The sequence below is a fragment of the Arachis ipaensis genome, chromosome B5 (assembly GCF_059453495.1).
Source record: "Arachis ipaensis isolate K30076 ecotype BB chromosome B5, ASM5945349v1, whole genome shotgun sequence".
In the NCBI taxonomy this organism is placed as follows: domain Eukaryota; kingdom Viridiplantae; phylum Streptophyta; class Magnoliopsida; order Fabales; family Fabaceae; genus Arachis; species Arachis ipaensis.
The window spans coordinates 15705741-15728014 of NC_142440.1; the positions used below are offsets into that span (position 1 = coordinate 15705741).

Below are 22274 nucleotides of genomic sequence, written 5' to 3' on the forward strand. Positions count from 1 at the left end.
TGTCTCTAAATATAATGTCTTTATCCATATCTCATTTGTCAAATACAATTTTGTGTCTTAGTGTCATTGTCTCAATATCCTGTCCCTGTAAACAAACACAATCTCAAAGAGTGTAAACTCTCTTGGATTCATATGCTTTTGGTGTATGATTCCCAAATGTTAAAGAAGATTCTTGAACTTGTTTCTCTTAAAATTAAGTCTTCATTGTACCTTGTTGGTCTTGCCTTGCCAACTAATAAAGTGATGCTCGCTGTTTATGAATACCAGTTCGTTGATCAAACCAAGTGACCCCTCGAGTAAAAATTGAATTGATACTTCAACTCTTTCTATAGACGTTATTAATCTAGAATCTACATTTACAAATTCACATAACAACACCAGCAAATTATGATTTTTGTTCCGGTATAGATAGCCGACTTCAAAATATAGCTCGTTCTGCTCAATGCTCGAATTCGCCTTTTTTTGAGTTGGGTGAGATATATGTCGGCTTCTTAAGAACGGCGGCAATGGGCACCTTCAAAGGTACTCCAAGGACACTCCAACTCTCAAGTTAGAATGAGTATAAGATGAGATATATGATATTCAGAATGAATAGTGTACCTTTTTCGTGTTTAGAGTTTTGTATTTATAGAGTTATTATGTTTGTTTTCCTTTTACCATATAGTCTTGGTTAGGTTATTTGACCTGATCATGGTTTAGTGAATCTCGGAGATCGGGTATAACGGTTTTTCCGGATGGACAAAAGATTATGTATTATTCGCTTTTATTTAGCACGTTGCCGATTTATAAGGGATATTGGTATGAGGTATAACGGATGGATCACTGCCCCCAAGCTTGGTCTGTGAGTTTGTGAAATGGACAGGTTAAACTTTAAATTACCTATAAGTTGGCAATATTTTAGAGGTAGGTAAGGAACCTCCAAGATTAGCATGCTTCATTTATATGTCTTACAACAAAATGTAGTAAAATAGAATTTGAAAGGTTAAAAATAGACAAAATTTAAAAATGAAGAATGTAGAGATACTAAAATTTATAAACTAGGAAACTGATGTGGTAATTAAGGCACATATTTTTGCATGATTACCAATATCATTATGACTAGTAATTGTGCGTGGGTGGTGTGATGGGACATTGCAGAGATCAACGGCTAGGGGTATTTGGTAACCGAAAGGATGAAATTAGAAGCGTTCTTTTTCATAGATATTTGACCGCTTAGGACTTTTCCTACTTGTCATATTATGTGTATAAATTTTGAAGTATTTGGTGGAAAAAATGACTAAAAAGGTTAGTAAATTTTGTGTATTTTTGTCGTGTTGCCTTTCTTGTTGCTGTGTTTTGATTTGTAGTTTGCTAATTAAAAACATTGGGGAAGTGGTAGGGAAAAGGGAAAATAAGAAAAAGGAAAGTAAGAGGAAAGGAAAGGGAAAGGAGAAAAAAAGAGGAATCTGATTTGGTTAAAGAGGAGGTTACAGTGGATACGGGTAACCCGTATGGTTGGGTGTCACCGGTTGTGAAGGAGTATGAGTCATTTTTTCGTGATGTTGAAAGTATTTAACAGCTTGGTGACTTAAGATGGATGAGGAAGGGGGAGAATATAAAAGTGGAGTTTTACCTTATAATTCGTCTGATCATATCTGTCATAAAGGGGAGGGTCATGAATATTTTTTTATGTATGTTTGTTTGTTTGTGGAATTGGGGATAAAGTTTCCTTTTACTTCGTTTGAATGCGATGTTTTAACACAATTGAAATGTGCTCCTTATCAGTTGCACCCAAACTCTTGAGCTTTTGTAAAAGGTTTCGAGATATTGATGGAGTTTCTTGAGATTGAACCCTCGTTAGAGGTATTTTTTGCTTTGTTTCAGGTAAAAGAGGCGAGGAGGGGGTTATGGTTGAATTTGGCTAGTGTTCCTAACCGAGCAATTTTTTGTTTGTAAAAGTCTTCATTCAAAGGATTTAAGATGATGTATATGAAAGTGAGGGTGACTGAAGATGAATATCCATTTTATGTTGATGAATTTTTTAAGGAGAGGTTTCCTTTGTTCTGGCATGCTTCACTGCGACAAATACTGGGGATGGATCGGATGGAGTACAGGGATGAGATGATAGTAGAGTTTCTAGTAAATAATAAATCATCGTGGAAATTATTGGCTATTGGTAAATTGCTTGAGTAGGAGACTGATAGGTAGGAGTGGCAAGCAGGGAAGCCCGCCCCGTCCCGTCAGAAATTCGCCTTTTGGCGGGCTATCCCGCTCCGCCCCGCCTAGTGAGGTGGTCCCAGAATCCCAACCCGCCCCGCCTAACGGCGGGCTAGCGGGCCGGCGGGTTAAGTCCGCCAAATATCCTCTTTTTTTTTAACTATTAAATAATATATATAAAGGCATAAATAAATCTCTTCTGTTTTTTACTTTTAACTATTATAATTTCTAAAAGTATAAACAAATTATAATTTTATATTCACAAATATTAAAGTCTTTGTAATTATAAATATCTAATAAACATAATTATAAACCAAGTTTTCATCCAAAATATAATTATAAATATTATTCCCAAAGAAAAATAAACATAATTCAAAATATAATTATAAATATTGTCTCTAAAACAAAATAAACGTAATCTAAAATACTCAATTTTCATCTTCATTCTCTTGTAAGTTGGGTTGGGGGAAGATGGGTTTTGACAAAAAAAATTGTAAAAATACCCCTTGCCAAAAAAATACTAAGCCCGGCGGGGAAGTCCACCCCCGCGGTTTAAGCGGTGCGAGTTAAGCGGGTTTTTACTTTTTGACGGTACCAATTTTTCAACCTGGCCCGCCTTTTTTGGTGGGTTATGCAGGCCGGACCGGCGGGTTTAGACCCGTTTGCCACCCCTACTGATAGGGAATCTGTGACCGAGTATTTAGGTAATAGAGAAAAATTCCTATTGAGTTATTGTTGTATTGTTTTGGTATTGAGTTTTGGAATATATGTTTTGTAGGGGAGAAAACGCCAAAGGTTACATCGAACAGTTTACGGACTTTTTTCAAAGCAAAAAATGTGGATAAGGAAAGGTCGACTAACAATGTGAAGGATAAAGGAGATGCCAAGGTGAATAAAGAGTCTCTTTAGAAGAAGGTTGGGTTTAAAAGAAAGAAAGTGAATGTTGAGAAAGAGGATATAGTGGATTTGACTGAGTCTAAATTTGTTGACAAGGAGGTGGACTTAGTGGAAGTGGAGAAGTTCACCGAGAATCAAAGGATACTTCATGGATATAGGGAAAATGAGGATCTCACTTCTATGTGGAGTGGGCATTTTTTCTTTATGTTGGTGTCTGATGAGTACAAACAGTGTCCCACAGATGTAAAGCTCGTTCATGATATTGGCGATGTTGGAGTTTTGCAGTACTTACAGGTATGTAAGAATGTTTGTTGATTGTGTTTGTCTTTTTTTTACCTGCTATTGATTGTGTAGGTGATGGGAGCTCGGCTTATGTTTATTGGTCGAACTCAAGAGTTGAAACATGCGAGGGATGCGTTTGATAAGGCTAGCATGGACTAGGTTTTGTGTGAGAATGCAGAAAAAAGTGATAAGGTTTGGGAGGCATTGGATCATGTTACGTTATTGGAAGAGAAGTTGAAGCTAGTTGACGATGCTGGCAAAATATTGGAAAAAGATAAGGTAAGTTTGGAGTCTAGGATTGTGGTGTTAAGCCTTGAAAAGAAAAATTTGGAAAGCAGTAAAGAAGATCATGGCCTAGAGATGTTTATTGCTGGGTTTAAGAGAGCTGTGGAGAAGGTGAGGTTCTTGGCTCTGGACATGCACTTGGCTGCGATGGACCCGTGCAAGGTCGTGGTGGGTGGAGAATTGATAGATGATGAGGACCAAGACCAGGAAGGGGAGGGCGAGAATCCTAGTGCACCATGCAATTAGTTTGTGCGACAATTGACTTAGTAGTTTATTATTTTGTTTGTAATTGTTGTGTTTTGGTATTTTGAAGAACTGATGGCTTGAGTGTAACTTAGTCAAGTACTATTTTCTTTTGGTTTTTGGTATGTCTGAGTGTTGACAAATATTTGGTTTGGATATGTAGAAGCGGGATATAGCTTTTGTTTGTAGTATAGTATTGTTTCAGATGTCGGTTTGATATTTTGAACGATCATAATGCTAATACGTTTTTGGTGATTACTTGTATGATTTTATTATTCATACTTAGTTTGTTTGGATTTTCTTGGTTAGTTTCGAGGGATATTGAAAGATTTGTAAATGCGAATATAATCATCATATGAAGTTTCCGAATTTATTTGAATAAATAGGTTTGTTGAAAACAATGGACAATTATCATTGTTGTTGTATGACTTATAGGGATATTTGGAAATGAGGAATAGTAAGAAAATCGTAGTGAGGTATATAGTTTTGCTTTTTGATAATGAAGAAACCTTCATGAGTTGAAGGTGCAGGAGGTGTGCCTCATTAAAACCTCTCAAGGAAAACCCAACTTAGGGATAAAATCTGGTAGTAGGAGAAAGAGTACATCACCTTATCCCGTCTTATAAACCTAACTATAATAAAATTTTAAAGATGAGATGTTCTATGTACTTGGATGATCGCTTCCTGATAATGTTTGTAATGTATATGCTCCTCGTCCGATGACCTTTGATACTCGGAAAAGGCTTTCCTAGTTGGCGCTTAATTTTCTATGACCTTATAGTTTGTGTGCTTCTTTTGTTTTTCTAAGGGCGAGGTCTCCTTCATGGAATGACCTCGGCTTGATTCTCTTATTGTACTTCCAAGCTATAGCAAGTTGAGTTGCGTATTGTTGGATTAGTGCTTGATTTCAAATTTCATCTACTAAGTCCAGGTCGGTGGCTCGTAGTTCGGCGTTTGCATCGTAGGTAAAGTTGTGTGTTTGGCTGGATTGGTGTGATACTTCAACCGGTATCATGACATCACAACCATATACCAGTCTGAAAGGAGTCTCTTTGGTTGATGATTGTTCTGTTGTATTATAGCTCCATAGAATTTCTGGAATGAGCTCGGCCCATTGTCCTTTAGAATCGTCTAGTTTTTTCCGAAGTGCCTGCAATATAACCTTATTGGCAGCCTCAGCTAGACCATTAGTTTGAGGATGCTCTACAGATAAAAATTGATGAATAACTCTAAAGTTTTGTAAAAAATTTGTGAATTTTTAGTCTATGAATTGTCTGCCGTTATCAGTTATAATGGAGTGAGGTATACCGAATCTACATATTATGTTTTTCCAAACAAAAGATATCATTTTTTCAGAATTGATTTTTTCCAAAGGTATAACCTCTATCTATTTTGTGAAGTAATCTATAGCAACAATTAAGAATTTAACCTGGCCTGGTGCTTGTAGGAGAGGACCGAGGATGTCTAGCCTCCACTTATTAAAGGGCTAGCTCACCTCTAATGTATGTAGTTGTTCAACTGGGTTGTGAATGATTGGGGCATGGCACTGGCAGTGGTAGCAATACTTGACTTTGTTCATGCAATCTTTTTGTAGTGTAGGCCAATAGTATCTTGGTCTTAGTATTTTGGATGCTAAGCTTCTACCCCCTATCTGTGTGCAGTATACCCCTTCATGGACTTCATCCATGGAGAACTTAGCATCAACGTTGTTTAGACACTTTAACTTGGTTCCTATTATTGTGAAGAAGTTTGTTTGACTTTTGAATTTTCATTTGTCCTTGATATACTCGGGTATTGTTTCTATTTGTAAGTACTGGATGAATGGTTCTCGTTAGTCTTCTTCCTATGAAATACTTAAGACATATGTTAATGTGACACTGGGCTCATCCAGTGTTAATTGTGATAAACTTGATTGATGGGTTAGACTTCTAGTAGTTGCAAGTCTTGATAGAATATCAGCTTGGCAGTTTTATTCCCGAGGTATATGAGAAATTTCAAAATTTAAAAAATAAGAGATAAGGTTGTTGATAATGTAATTGTATTTTTCGAGTAGCGTATCTCTTACCTGGAAAGTATACCTGTTACTTGTTGTACGACCAATAAGGAGTCACACTTGACATTGAAATGTGTTATTCCAAGCGTATGAGCTAATCTTAGACCAGCTATAAGTGCTTCATATTCTGCTTGGTTATTGCTAGTGACCTGGTGTGAAAACTGAATTATAGAGATTGTTCTATAGCCGTTCCCATGTTGTTTTCGAGTAATATGCCAGCTCTGGAGCCTTACGTGTTGGAAGCCCCATCGACATATAATGTCCATAGCTCGTTATATCAGGAAGGCTCATCGGAGGGTGAATTTTGCTACGAAGTCGGCTAATGATTGAGATTTGATGGCCCCTCGTGCTGGTACTGGATATCATACTCCAAGAGCTCTATAGACCATTTAATTAATCTACCATCTAGTTCGGGTCGCGTTAGGATTTGTCTCAAGGGGTGTTCTGTTCGGACGACGATGGTGTGGCTTTGAAAATAGTGTCTCACATGTCTTGCTGTTGTTACAAGAGCTAGAGCTAGCTTCTCTAGCTTTGGGTATTTTAATTCAGCATTCTAGAGGGATTTGCTTATGAAATATACTGGTTGTTGCTATTTGTTTGTTCCTGTCACCAAAACAAAATTAATAGCATGGTTAGTGATAGATAAATATAAATACAAAGGTTTACCAAGCTCGGGTTTCTGAAGTATTGGTGGTGAGTGTAACACCCTCACTATCAGAATGTCACGCTTTCGGCTGCGCCACTCTGATAGATTGGATATTACGACGATTCTAAACATATTTAATACTAAAATAGGAGCCTATTTAAAGCTTAAAACCGCATAACCTTTTCAGAAACACTTTTTCGTTGAAAACATATGCATATATATACATACAGACCAAATATAATACTTTAAAAAAATTATATATATACATAACAATAACATACAAACATACATATCACAAATTCCTATCCCTCTTAAAAAATTGATAAAGATAAAGGCAAGGGAAAAATAGTAACTAAGATAATACAAAGATATCGAATAAATAGAAAATGAAATAAACTCTTCTGAAACTTCATCGTCCATATCCTTAAAAGGAAAAACCTGTAAGGGAGTGAGAACATCGTCCTTGCTAGTTCTCACTATACGGTTACAGAATTGCTATAATAAGATACGTAAAATAAAACTAATTTTTTTTAAGTACAGTGATCATTGCTCGACTTATGTGCCTTTCCAAAAACCAAGAGTTCACATTCAAAATCCCAAAATCCTTTTTCCATTCTTGTAAAATCTTAAAAGTTTTCCTAGATAGAATGAATAACCAACATGTCCCAAGTATAGGTTCAATTAAGTCTATGCTGTAAGAGTTTGATTTTTCATACTTTACTAGACCATAAACATAAAAGAAGTTACCTACGCGGTATAAATGATCATCCTGTTCCAAGCATAGGTTCATTAAGTCTATGCTGAACTAGTCAGATACATTATACAGAACTAGACCTCAAACATACCAGTCACAACCTCAGGCCCAAACAACTCAATCAACATCCAATCACCACAATCCAAACAATCAAACACAATCACAATTAATGTAGTTCAAGCATAATTAAGAGCAATTACAACAAGTATAACAGTTAGCAGTTAACATAAGTATTCACATAGGCAAACCAAATACAATATGCACACCCAAATAATGTCACATAGATGCAAATGATGAATGTCTGTCCTACTGGCTATGATATCACATTGTCAGTTCAATTGCCAACTCGACACATTCCCATGGGAATGTTGCCTTTCGGTCACAAATATATAAATGGGATCCCCCCCTCACCCACGAATATAGTGCTGGACACACTACCCAGGGATATAGTATCTGTCACACTCTTGTGAAACGAAAGGATGTGAGCGGGATTATATGCCTCCGTCCTCACATAACCCACGGATATAGTGTCGGATACACTTCCTACAGATATAGTGTCGGGCACACTATCCACAATCAATCAGGCTCAAAACCTTATTTCAAAAAGAATCATTCTTACCCACAGATATAGTGCCGGTCACACTCTTTTAGTAACCAACAAGTCCCTCATTCTTCTCCAATTTCCGAAACTCATCATCAATTTCCTTTAAAACCAAAACTCATTTCTTTGGTAACATTTTTCGATAATTCCAAAACATTTGAAATCATATCAGTGTAATTCTCTTCCAAAATTCATCAAATTTATTCATTCTGAATCAGGATTTGGTAATAAAATTCCTCAACAGAGTCTCAAGACTTTAGGAGAGAATAACCTAACTCATTTCCTTAAATTCATTGAAGACCTCTAAAATCTTAGCTTCTTGATTTGAATAAATAAAATAGTTTAAACCAAAATCAAGTCATGTATCCAAATATTCCGAACCAATTTCAAAACCAACTTACTTAAACCAAAACCAAATCATTTAAACCGAAAACCAATTTCAATTTCTTTCTTAAATCTGAAACGTTTTCAAAGGCTCGGAAGTTGTTTCAGTTTTTCTAAATCAAAGTTTTAGAGAATATTTCAAACCTTTCCTAAAATATCGTCAAGTGAAATTAGTTACTCGAAATTCAAGTTTCTTTTAAATCTACTAAAACTCCTCCAAATCTGTTTACTTAAATCAAATTTCAAAACATAAGAATTTTCATCTCTAAATCGACTTTAAAAGATAATTCCTTTATTAAAAATTCAATTCAAAGTATAATTCATTTTTTTAAAAATAACGTTTCAAACAAAGCTTCGGATTTTATAGAAATTTCGGCAGTATCTCTCCTAAAACTTGGGCTTTGCCACCCTTTTCAGGTCCTAATCAAACCAATCCTCAACTCTTCCAACGGGTTCAAGACCAAATGAGTTTCCAATAAAACAAAATTCAGACTTTCAAATTATCAAAATCATTTCAAATCAACCAATCCATAAATCTCCAATTTAACAAAATCAGTCAATAGTGAAATCAAACAGACAACCATATTCATCCAAGACAAACCAGATAATTCATAAGACTTACATAATCATCAGAAAGGCCTTTCTCACATCATATTTATTTATAACAATTCAAATTTTAAATAAATTAGTTTTTAGAAAAGCTCCTACCTCGACAAGCCGAAATCATAAACCAAACGTGTCAACGAAACTCTTTTCTCTCAGCCCGAAACCAACAGCAACGGACACCTCAGCCCCTGATCACTTTTGCAGCAATCACAGCAACTTAAAAGCGGCATGCAATGCTCAAAACATGACCCTACGTTACCGGAACTTCAAAGTTTATAACCAAACATAACAGAATACTAACGCAGGATTTCTGGAACACAAATACTTACTGTAATAAAAAAACAAAACAACAGCGGTCTCTGAACTGGTCTAGCAACAGCCCCGGCAGCCAGCCCAAGCGGTAGTGGCGACCTGAACAGCATGCAGCGATGATGAAGTTTCCGGAAACTCAACGGAAAGGAAAACCAACTTAAAACCCTTACTGGCAGTGGATCTCAGTGGTGGCAGTGGCATTCCCGGCAGCAGTTCGGACGAAGAGGGCACCGGCGACACGAACAGCGACTGGGCATGGTGGCGGGACTGGTCGTGGCCTTTCCTTCCTCGCGGATCTCTCTCCTCTGCTTCACCCACAGACGACGGTGATGTTGGCTCCCTTCGGCAACGACGATGGCGCAAACAACTGCAGCAACGACGACGGCGGCGACAGAAAGCCACTGACGGTGGCAATAGAAACGGCGAGGAACGGTGACAGACACGAGGATGGTGCGAGCTCCTCCCTCCTCCACCGGTGCTCTCCTCTTTCGGATCTCCTCTCTTCCTCTGTCAACAGCAGCGGTGACGGTGGCAGTGACACCCACCGCCCGCCTCGCTCTTCTCGCTCCTTCTCCCTTTCCCGCGGTCCCCTTTTCTTCTTTCCCTTTCTTTCTTTCTTTCCTTCTTTCTTTCTTTCTGCCGTTGGGTAAGGGGTAAATGTGACTAGGGTTTGGATTGGGAAGTGTGTGTGTGAGAGTGTTGTGTTGGGGTAGGGTTAGGGTTAGGGTTTCAATTTGAGAATTTTAGGTTTAATAAAATTAGAGCATAGAGTATATTAATTTTAAATCTAATTTAATCTCTAAAAATTACTTTAAAATATTATTTATTGTATCAAAATACTAATTTGGCTCTCAATCAAATACTCTAATTAAAAATATAAGATAATATAATTAATTTTATTTATTCCCAAGACATAAGTTTTAAATTATATAAATATAAATTATTTAAATCAAATCATATAAAATTCTTATTAATTCATAACTACCAACTTTATATTTTAAATATAAAAAATAGCTCAATAATTATAAAATTAAATAAAATTCTAATTTAAATAGCTAAATCTCATTATTTCCAAATTTCTAAAACTTTAAATTGTAAATAGGAAAAAAATTCATAATTATAGAGTTTGGATAAAAATCTTAATTTATTTCAAATCCAATTAATCAAAACTGCCTTTAATTATCTTTAATAAAATAATTTCTGAAATTAAAACTGTAAATAAATATTTATGATTTGAAATTAGTTCAAAATAGGACTTTTCAAAAGTTCTGGGTCTTACATTCCACTCACCTTATAAAAATTTTCATCCTAAAAAATTAAAGTAATACATAAGATAATACATATCCTTAGTGTTCTACTTTTCAAATACTTTTTAGAAAGGTGAGAAATCTTAGCACTTACACATATGTTCAAATACCGGATAACTATAAGATTTAAATAGGTTTAATTACCCTGTTGGTCCCTATAGTTTCACCAAATTTTTAATTAGGTCCCTATACTTTTTTTCCTTTTAATTGGATCCCTACACTACTATAATTTTGTAATTAAGTCCTTCCTAGTGTAAAAAATATTAGAGTTAACTGAATATTTATTCGCAAATTGAAGGTATTTATAATTAAAAACTTAATTAAATCTTTGACCGCATGCATTCTGGTAAAAATATTATGTTAATTTTAACATTTTTAACATGAAAAGGACGTAATTACAAAATTAAAAGCAGTGTAGGGACCCAATTGAATAGAAAAAAAGTATAGGGACCTAATTAAAAATTTGGTGAAACTATAGGGACCAACAGAGTAATTAAACCATTTAAATATAAGGGTGAAGTATGGTGTAAGGCAGAAGATACAAGATAGGCTCGATGCAAAACAGTTATATGGTTTCAAAATTTTACAAAAGTTTGAAGGAATAAAATCGGGTACAGGTAAGGATGGGCGTTCACAAAGTAGAGCGGTAGTTAATGTGGCAAAAAGGCTACAAAGCATGTTGGTATTAAAACAACGGATATAACATTCGCTCATAGATCTTGTACCCACTTCAAAACTTCAACTTCCTAACTCCATCAATTACTTCACAACCCCATAACTGGTCACAAGCCTAACATCCGCAAATTCTTCCGTGAGAAACGAAACTCCCACAACTTCTCATAACGTTGGACACTCACCGCTTCACCTTCCATATCCACATACCACGTCTTAAAGAACTAACACATCGTATTACTATTCCTAAAGGTCACACATGACATTAAAACAATTCTCGAGTTTACTCAGAAGGATACAAGACTTTGGAAAAGAACACGCGACAAGGACGATATCCGCAAAAACCAAAAAGATTATTGGCATCACAAGTAATCAAGGATGTACAAGGAATGAAGAGTGCTGGACAGGAAATTCACTTTGGCAACCTCAAAAATGACCTCCGAATCAAAGAAGTCCGATAAGAACGATAAAAAGAAAAGCAGTGCAGTAGTTATACCAAAATCAAGCTGAGTCAAAGAAGTGTGAGTTTTACAAAAGAAAAATATCTAAAACCGAAGACAAGGCTTATAAGACTCAAGAGTAGGATTAAGAATACTTTCGAATGCATTGCTCATGAAGAGTGAACAACTTTTCAAAAACTATTTCACGTTTTCAAAGAAAAGGTGCACAACAAACACTTTGTAAAAGAAATAACAAAAGTATAATTGTGGCATTAAGTTAATACAATTTCATGTTGAAATTGATTATGTAGAGTTTTAAAATAAAATGAACACCGGTTTGGTTAAGAGCACAAATATTTCCTCAAATATTTTAGAAAGATAGTCATGTACACAACTTAACCAAAAGCAGGCATAAGACTCGAAAGAAAATCAAGTTGTCTCACGTCAAAACAATTTCTAAGTTAAAGACAAAATAGGTAAGGTATGAAAAAGGAAGGTCAATTGGGTTAAGGCCAAAACAATTTCCCAAAAATCCTGAAAGACATTTAGGTACTCAATCAAATAAAGGTATACAGTGAAATCGTGGCAAGGTTAGAAGAAAATCAAATGTTTGTTCAAAAAGTCTTAAAGTTCATATTCAAACAAGTGTATATAAAAGTTATATCAAAGATGGAAGAAGATGTTAAACTCTATTTAGAAAAGAATATTCGAGGTAAAAATTTTTGCAAACACACTTTCAGCAAAAACAGGGTTCCGCGTACATGAACACCCTTCCGCGTACGCATGGGTGTTAAAATGCCCATCTCGCGTACTCATGCCACCTCTGCGTACGCGAGTGCGCGAAACAAAAAGGCTAGTCCGCATCGCGTGCCAACTGCTGCGTACGCAAGTGTCTGAAAAAGTTCGTCTTCGCGTACGCATGCCAGTACCGCGTACGCATGATAAGTGCATGCTAAATTCAAAACAATTTTATTAAAAGTCAAAGAATGGTTTCAATTACAATCATGCAACAGAAAAAATTTAATTTGGAATTTCTTCAAAGAGTATTCAAAACTTCTTCTAAATGTCCAAAACAAAACTCCGAGAGTATACTTGAAATCACCACTTCACAAGAATATTTAAGAAGATTAAGAAGCACTAAAAAGGAAATCAACTCATCAATAGCAAATTCTCAAGAAATAATTCTGGACTAAAGAGCTCTGGTATAAACAATGAGAGGATAAACGATGCACTAAATTGGAATAAATGTAAGTTGACTCAGATAAGAATGAGATTCACAGGAGAAGGGAAACTGAGATTAATGGTAATGCTCACAAGACGTAAAAGAATAATTAAGAACAGAATTAAATATAACATCCATAGAAATGAAAAGCTTAAGAAGGAATTGGTCCGTTCTCAAAAGGAAAGATATGAGTCCAATATTTTCAAAAGAACAACAAATGCATAAATAACGTGTTATGCTAAACCGATTTCAAATTAAAATAATTTAGGTGAAGTTTGTCAAACAAAGGTCAACGGGAATAAAGGCAAAAATATTTTCTTTCAAGAATTTTGAAAAATACCTAAGTACACAATCAAGTAAAGATATGCATAAGAACTGTAGTAAGATTATTAGAAAATTAAGTTGTATTTAGAGTGAGTATAATTCCGTAAATCAGTAAAAGAACAGGTGAGGTATTAGAAATAAATAGTTTTTAAATTGCATAAGGAATTTTCAAAGTTTTATATAGATAAGTGTATATTGAATCAAAAGCAATTTTATAAAAATTTTGAAAATTGGTTGTAAATACAGTCAAATAAGAGAAAAAATGAATCACAATTTTTTAAAAAAAACTGGACTCAAAATAATGACTTAAAAGGCACACTGCATCAAGACAAGTTAAAAATTATGTCAGAGAATACCTGAATCAAGAGAAGAGTTCAAACAAAGGAAAGCAGATACACCAAGGATTTCAAACAGGCGTATGCTATTAGGATCAAACAAGAATGCATATGAATAGAGAAATAGGGTTGGAGAATCAAACTAATTTTCAAAAGGATTAGCAAACTTCAAGTTAGGCTACGAAAGAACAAGTCGACTCCAACAGAATTTCAAGACACATACTGAGTAACCTCAAGAAATAGTTTCTAACGTTCCCAAAACCTGCAAATCGCGTTACCTATTACTCGTATCTCGTCTATGATAATCCATTAGTGCTTCCATATACATAATCCACTAGTTTTAAGCCGGCCAAACTTAATACTACGAAATATGCAATGATAGGCTAATGACATTAATCAAAAGATAGTCATGTGCATAAAGCTCTAATTCCCGTCATTCGACAAGACTATTGAATGACAGACACTTAGAGTATGCAATTGAAGCATAGTCAGTCCATTTCTCAAGCTCTACAAGAAAGACTGCTCCGATACAATAAATTTAACATCCTCACTATCAGAATGTCACGCTTCCGGCTGCGCCACTCTGATAGATTGGATATTATGACGACTCTAAACATATATACATACAGACCGCATACAATACTTTAAAAAAAATTATATATATACATAACTATAACTTACAAACATACATATCACAAATTCCTATCCCTCTTACAAAATTTATAAAGATAAAAGCAAGGGAAAATAGTAACTAAGATAATACAAAGATATCGAATAAACAGAAAATGAAATAAACTCTTCTGAAACTTCGTCGTCCATATCCTGAAAAGAAAAAACCTGTAGGGGAGTGAGAACATCGTCCTCGCTGGTTCTCACTATAGGTTACAGAATTGCTATAATAAGATACGTAAAATAAAACTATTTTTTTAAGTACAGTGATCATTGCTCGTCTTATGTGCCTTTCCAAAAACCAAGAGTTCACATTCAAAATCCCGAAATCCTTTTTTCATTCTTGTAAAATCTTAAAAGTTTTCCTAGATAGAATGAATAACCAACATGTCCCAAGCATAGGTTCAATTAAGTCTATGCTGTAAGAGTTTGATTTTTCATAGTTTACTAGACCATAAACATAAAAAGAAGTTACCTACGCGGGATAAATGATCATCCTGTTCCAAGCATAGGTTCATTAAGTCTATGCTAAACCAGTCAGATACATTATACAAAACTAGACCTTAAACATACCAGTCATGGCCACAGGCCCAAACAACTCAATCAACATCAAATCACCACAATCCAAACAATCAAACACAATCACAATTAATGTAGTTTAAGGACAATCAAGATCAATTACAACAAGTATAACAGTTAGCAGTTAACATAAGTATTCACATAGGCAAATCAATTACAATATATACACCCAAACAATGTCACATAGATGAAAATGATGAATGTCTGTCCTACTGGTTGTGATATCACATTGTCGGTTCAATTGCCAACCCGACACATTCCCATGGGAATGTCTCCTTTTGGTTATTAATATATAAATGGGATCCCCCCCCCTCACGATTATAGTGCCGGGTACACTCTTGTGATCCGAAAGGATGTGAGCGGGATTATCTGCCTCCGACCTCACATAACTCATGGATCTAGTGCCGGGCACACTTCCTACGGATATAGTGCCGAGCACACTATCCACAATCAATCAAGCTCAAAATCTTATTTCAAAAAGAATCATTCTTACCCATAGATATAGGACTTGTTTGGGTGAACTTTTAAAAAAAGATCTTTTTTCGAGTTATTTTTTTTTAAAAGATCTTATAGAGAAGTAAAAGTAATTTTATGTTTGGATATCTCATGTAAAAAGGTCTTTTTATCTATCAATTATGTTTGGGTATAACAATATAAAAGTACTTTTTTATTTATTTATTACATGAAAAACATCTTTTTTTTAAGGAAAAAAGATCTTTTAAAAAAAGATGTAAATTACAGCTTCTCAAAAAAGATCTTTTTTTTATTTTACTAGTGCTTTTACTTTTACTACTAGAAATTTGCCAAACACGTTAAAAAATAAAAAAAGATATTTTTTCATTGAAAAAAGATCTTTTTTTAACAAAATAATAGCGCCCAAACATGCACATAGTGTCAGACACACTCTTTCAATAACCAACAAGTCCCTCATTCTTCACCAATTTCCAAAACTCATCATCAATTTCCTTTAAAACCAAAACCCATTTCTTTGGTAACATTTTTCGATAATTCCAAAACATTACAAAATCATATCAATGTAATTCTCTTCCAAAAGTCATCAAAACCATTCATTCTAAATCAGGATTTGGTGATAAAATTTTTCAGCAGAGTTTCAAGACTTTAGAGGAGAATAACCTAACTCATTTCCTTAAATTCATTGAAAACCTCTAAAATCTTAGCTTTTTTATTTGAATAAATAAAATAGTTTAAACCAAAACCAAGTCATATATCCAAATATTCCAAACCAATTTCAAAACCAACTTACATAAACCAAAACCAAATCATTTAAACCAAAATCCAATTTCAATTTCTTTCTTAAATCTGAAACGTTTTCAAAGGCTCGGAAGTTGTTTCAGTTTTTCTAAATCAAAGTTTTAGAGAATATTTCAAACTTTTCCTAAAAAATCGTCAAGTGAAATTAGTTACTCGAAATTCAAGTTTCTTTTAAATCCACTAAAACTCCAAATCTATTTACTTAAATCAAATTTCAAAACATAAGAATTTTCATCTCTAAATCAACTTTAAAACATAATTCCTTTATTAATAATTCAATTCAAAGTATAATTCATTATTTTTAAAATAACGTTTCAAACAAAGCTTCGTATTTTATAAAAATTTTGGCAGCATCTCCCCTAAAACTTTGACTTTACCACCTCTTTCGAGTCACAATCAAACCAATCATCAACCCTTCAACGGGTTCAATCCTATCATGTAACGGCATATTCTGTTGCCTACGGACGCTATACATACATCGGGTTGGCGGTATTTTCAGAAATAAAGAATACCGGCTTAATTTCTAACAATGACATCACCAAACTATAGCTTATGTTTCTATTCTTAAGCTACTTGCGTTTTAAAATTACTGATTTACCATCCACAACTTAAAATCCTACTTCTCTACCTTTACTATTAAATGTTAAATATCAAAGTTTAAATTTCAAATTTTCATTTTCAAACCAAAAGCTAAACTGGGTCTCTATCTTTCTAATTAATAAATTACTTCTTTAATATTGAATAAAATATATAGTTATTAAAATATTGAAAGAAAATAGAGACACTTACCTCTTCATCGATGGTTCCGGCTACGTGAGCAATGCCGTCGAGCCGGTACAACCGCCGTTCATCCTCCATTCTTCCAATGCTCAAGAATTTTCTCTCCCTTCTCTCTACTTTCTCTCTCTAACTTTCTTTCCAAATTACTTCAAATGATTTTCGCTACAGCCTCACACGGTATATATAATCATCCACTCTACTCATAATCCGCTACAGGGTGTAGCGGTTTATGAGTATTGAAGTCCTCAACGTAATCTGCGATAGCCTGTAGCGGATTACGTGCAATTGGGTTCTGCTACAGGGTGTAGCGGATTACATACAATTGTGTTTGTTGCATTTGCGTCTGTAGTTTGTCAATGTTATATTTGCATAAAGGTTTTCTTCAATCATTTTATTTCTGTAAATTGCCCTAAAGAAAAATTATAAATGTGGTGTGTTATAAATAGAGAATAACTATTTATTTTTTTTAATTTAATGCATCTGTTAAATATTAGTATCAACGAATGAGATTAAATTATTAGTAATTTACAAATAATTAAAATTATGCCACAATAAAAATGTATATTATAATAGGAGTATATACTTAAATAGGTTCTTAAGAAATTTTGTATCAGACATTTTCGTCTTCAAAAAATTTTTATTATATTGAGATCCTTAAACTTTATAAAAGTAAGACATATAAGTCTTTATGTCACATTTTTTAAGATCTATTTATCTAAGTGAAAATAATCAGATTAACTAAGGTATAAACTTATATATCTTATCTGGTGCGGAATTAAGCAAGAATTAAGACTGTGATTTGAGACTTTTATAAATGTCTGTACCATCAGGAGGATTCTCCAAATGTAAGCTTTAGGGATGGATTAGTTAATCGGGTGGTGAGGGAGGAAGCTGAAGCTCTAGAGATGTTACCGTCAGTGGATGAAGTGAAAGAGGCGGTCTGGGACTGTGAATCGTCTAAGGCTCCAAGGAGTGATGGGTACAACATGAACTTTATAAAAAAGTGTTGGAATCAAATTGGAACGAAGTTCACTGCAGCTGTGATGAGCTTCTTCGAGACTGCATCATTACCAGGGAATTCTAATGTCACATAGGTAGCATTGGCTCCGAAGTTCATTGGGGCTAAAGAAATAAAGGATCTCAGACTTATCAGCATGGTTGGTTGTGTCTATAAAGTCATCTCTAAATTGTTGACACGAAGAATAAAGAGAGTAATGCCAGGTTTAGTCGGGGAATCGCAGAGTGCCTTTGTGAAGGGGAAGAAGATACATGATGGAGCCTTAATTGCATGTGAAATGGTGCAATGGTTGAAACTGAAAAAGAAGGCATCGACAATCATCAAACTAGACTTTCAAAAGCATACGACAGAGTTAAATGGTGTTTTATTGATACCGTGTTAGAGAAGATGAGCTTTGGTAGAACATGGAGGTCATGGATTAGAGAGTGTGTAAGAACGGCATCTATATCTATCATGGTTAATGGATCACCCTCGAAACCATTCAGAATGGAAAGGGGACTACGTCAAGGCGATCCTTTGTCACCGTTTTTGTTCATTTTGGTGGTAGATGTGCTTAACAGGATGATCGGGGAGGCGGTAAGAAATGGTCGTATCTCTCTACTGCTAGTTGGTCGGGATAATATAGAGTTATCACACTTACAATTTGCTGATGACACTATACTATTCTATCTGCCGGATGAGGAGACAGTCCGAAACTACAAGAGGTTGCTGAGGTGCTTTGAAATGATGCCTGGCTTGAGCATTAATTTCAAGAAGTCTAATTTGATACCAGTGAACTGCAGTCAGGAGTGGGCTACATTGATGTGTCAATTACTGGAGTGTTAGGAAGCGGCCTTACCGGTGAAGTATCTTGGGATTCCCCTAAGAGCAAATCCGAGGTTGGTAAAAATGTGGAAGCCGGTTATAGACAAGGTGGAAGAGAAGCTCAGCTTGTGGAAAGGAAGGGTCCTTAGTAAGGCTGGGAAGCTAGTACTCATCAAGTCGGTTATCAACAGTTTGCCGATTTATTACCTGAGTTTGTATAAGATGCCAAAAGCGGTTGCACGTACAATCATCTCATTGCAGAGAAGGTTCTTCTGGGGGAAGGATGATGGGCGACCTGGCATGGCGCTTGTGAAGTGGGAGATGATCCAAACACCAAAGAAGCTAGGAGGTTTGGGTGTGGGGGATGCGGTGGTCCGTAATGCTGCTTTACTGTTTAAATGGTGGTGGCAGTTCTCAAAGGAGGAATGCCCTCTATAGAAGAAGATTGTGTGTCCTGTAACAATTTGAATCCAAATCACCTCCTGTCATCGCAGAAATTGCCAGAAAGAGGTGGTCCATGGAGAGATATATGTCATCTGCAAATAGGGGAGCAACATGTATGGCAAAAGATGATTGATGGCCTTACTATCAAAGTAGGAGATGGTAGATCCACCAGGTTTTTGGAGGATACGTGGCTCCAAGTGGGAAAGCTGAAAGACTCCTTTCCGAAACTCTTCTTGATTTCAAACCAAAAAGGATCAGTAATTGGGGACTGTGGGGTCTAGGATGGGATAGAGTGGGTGTGACACTTCCAATGGAGGAGACATTTACGCCAATGGAAAACAGAGACATTAGACCATATGCTTCAAGTATTGCAATCTGTTAGATTGATAGCAGAAGTGCAAGATAGAGTGGTGTGGAAATTTGACAAGGAAGGCGTTTATTCTACTAACTCATTTCTGCAGGCTTTGCAGGGGGAGTCTTTGGACGAGGAGCTACTGAGATATAGGTTCACTAAGGAAATTTGGAAAGGCCTAGTTCCGCCACGAGTGGAACTGTTCTCCTGGTTCGTTTTGGTATGCAGAGTTAACACTAAGGATCGACTGAGTAGATTGGGAATCCTACAACAGAATGATACTATGTGTATGTTATGTAAGAAAGATGCTGAAAATATACAACATCTGTTTATTACCTGTGAGTACACTTGGTAGGTGTGGTGTGCTTGGGTATCGGCGTTTGGACAGGAGTAGATTATTCTTGGTACTGTGAAAGAGCAATTTAGTTGGAAATCTGTGTCAATGAGAAAAGAGGTACGCATGTATTGGCTAGTTGGTTTCTTCTCAGTGATATGGACTATATGGTTACGCAAAAATGATATCATTTTTCACAAGGCAACAGGGATTAAAAACTGCGTGGAACAATTCTTTTCAAATGCCACATAATGATGTTATAAATAACTCATGTTATTGATGATAATGTCAAAGATAACATAGCAGTTATATGACTGTAAATACTCCACATGTATGTTGAGCTCTTTATTTCAAAAAAAAAATTTCTAAAAAATAAAAATATTCGATACAAAATTTTTTAGAGACTATTTAAATATATACTCTTATAATAAACTTTCAACAAACGAAACGTGAATCAAACTATGAATTGACATTCCAGTCTACAATGCTATGTACATTTTAATTTATAGATTTTAATTTTCACATTCGAGCATTTGAAAAATATTGTTCTTAATTTTATTCGAGGAAGTATCATAACAGTGAAATGACTGTGACCATTGAGACAAATTTCTAAATAGAATTCTGATTTTTTAGAGTGTTAACGATTAATTGTTAGAATTTAAAATTTTGTATAAATAAAATTATAAAAAAATAATAATTTTTTTAATCTATAAAAAAATATAACTTAACTTGTAACATTATTAACGTTTACGTCACTCATTCTATTAACTATTTATCATTCATGTCAAATTAAAGGGATAATATTATAACAATATTAAACCTATTTAAAACTTTTAATACAAAAATAGAACCTTGATACGTTAGGAATAAAAATTAAAATTTAATCTAAATATTGAAACCAAAATGGTATTTTTCAAAAAAAAAAAAAGCCACTGGGGCGTGGCAATAAATCTGTAAAAGGACGGTGAATCTGTAATTCTGTATATATAACTAACCCGAACTAATGAATCTCAAACGCGGCGTTTGCCTTTAACTAAAGCTATTAAGCTAATTGAAACACGGCAGTGGAACTGGGAACGAGCGATTTCATATATCGGACAATGCCTGCAAGTCATGCAAGTCACGGTTTTATTATGGATCTAACAATAGAAAGATCAATATTTTGTTTTCACTTCAATTCATATCATATAATAAGCATTTGGAAATGCAGATTAGGAGGTTCATAGAAGTGGCCCCTCCAAGCCAATTCAGATACTTAGCCGGAGCTGCCGTAATGATGATCGGAGTCGTATTACCCGTCGCCTGCATCATGTACCGTTATAAGCGCCTCCCTCCATCTTCCGAATACTCCAAATAGACGTACGTTGTTTCCAATGAACACTTGTGATTTTATTTATTTATTTTTGTCGTTTACTCGTCATATTTTACTTTAGGGTCAACGTTTCCGTAATACTTAATTTGTTCTTGAACTTGCATTCCCACTTTAATTTAGTTTCTAAAATTTTTTAAATTTTACAAAAATGATTTATGTTGGTCTCTGAAATAATTTTGGACATAAATATTTAGGTAGTGTTTGTTTTTGGAGACAGAAGAAGAGAAGACAAAAATATAGACAACTAATAAAAAGTGTTTGAAGACGGAGACATGGACATTAAACACATTGTTTTTAGGATAATTTTTTATATTTTTATGTCCACTATTTTATGAAGGACAATGATGAATACGAAATTTGGAAAGGTGGACATAGACTTTTTTATGAAAATTTTTTTCAATATTTTTTATTATTTTACTATTATCCCTTCTTATTGTTCCTAATTTGTCAGGTACTGTCTTCTTTTTGTAGAATTTCTTACTTGGTTGTATAATTCCTTCCTTCTTATGTTATGTTATTATTTTAATACCATGTTTACCTTATTTGTTCATATACCAATTCTTCTTGTAATCTCATGTACTCCCGTGAACTCTCATTTTCTATTAAATTAGTTTGTATTTGATGCGAAAAATTTGGAATCACGTGGCTATTTTAGTTATTTTATATAATATTTTAGTCTTATCCATGTGTATCCAAACATAATATTGTACACCATATTCAACACACTACACAAAGGATAATTTGTTGTATCTCTATTCTATTGTCTCTGTCTCAATGTCATGTTCTTTCATGTATTCAAAAACAAACACAGTGGAGTACAGTCAAGTGTTATGTTAGACTCTATAAGATGAAGTAGTTTTAGTTTTGGCAATCAAATAGTCTAAAAATGCATCATTTTTTGTCTGACAGAAAATTATTACAGAAATTAATGTGAGTTATGTTTATAAAGTTTAAAGACTAAATAAAACCAATTAAAATTTTAGAAACTAAATTGATGCTTGCAAGTTTAAGAATTAAAATGAATATTAACTCATATTACTGGGTTAAAATTTAAAAGTATTGGAATTAAAAAAAAAAAGATTTTGCTATTC

General features: G+C 34.7%; 1 long non-coding RNA gene across 2 annotated transcripts; it reads left to right on the forward strand.

The window, feature by feature from the left end:
- The first annotated feature begins 20813 nt into the window (after positions 1–20813).
- LOC110271784 (uncharacterized) lies at positions 20814–21733 on the forward strand. Of its 2 annotated transcripts, XR_002362439.2 has the most exons (3): positions 20814–20926; positions 21022–21170; positions 21378–21733. It is a non-coding gene; the product is annotated as an uncharacterized LOC110271784 (long non-coding RNA). The 2 variants fall into 2 exon arrangements; XR_015883550.1 differs by having other exon boundaries at positions 21022–21733.
- The last annotated feature ends 541 nt before the right edge of the window (positions 21734–22274 follow it).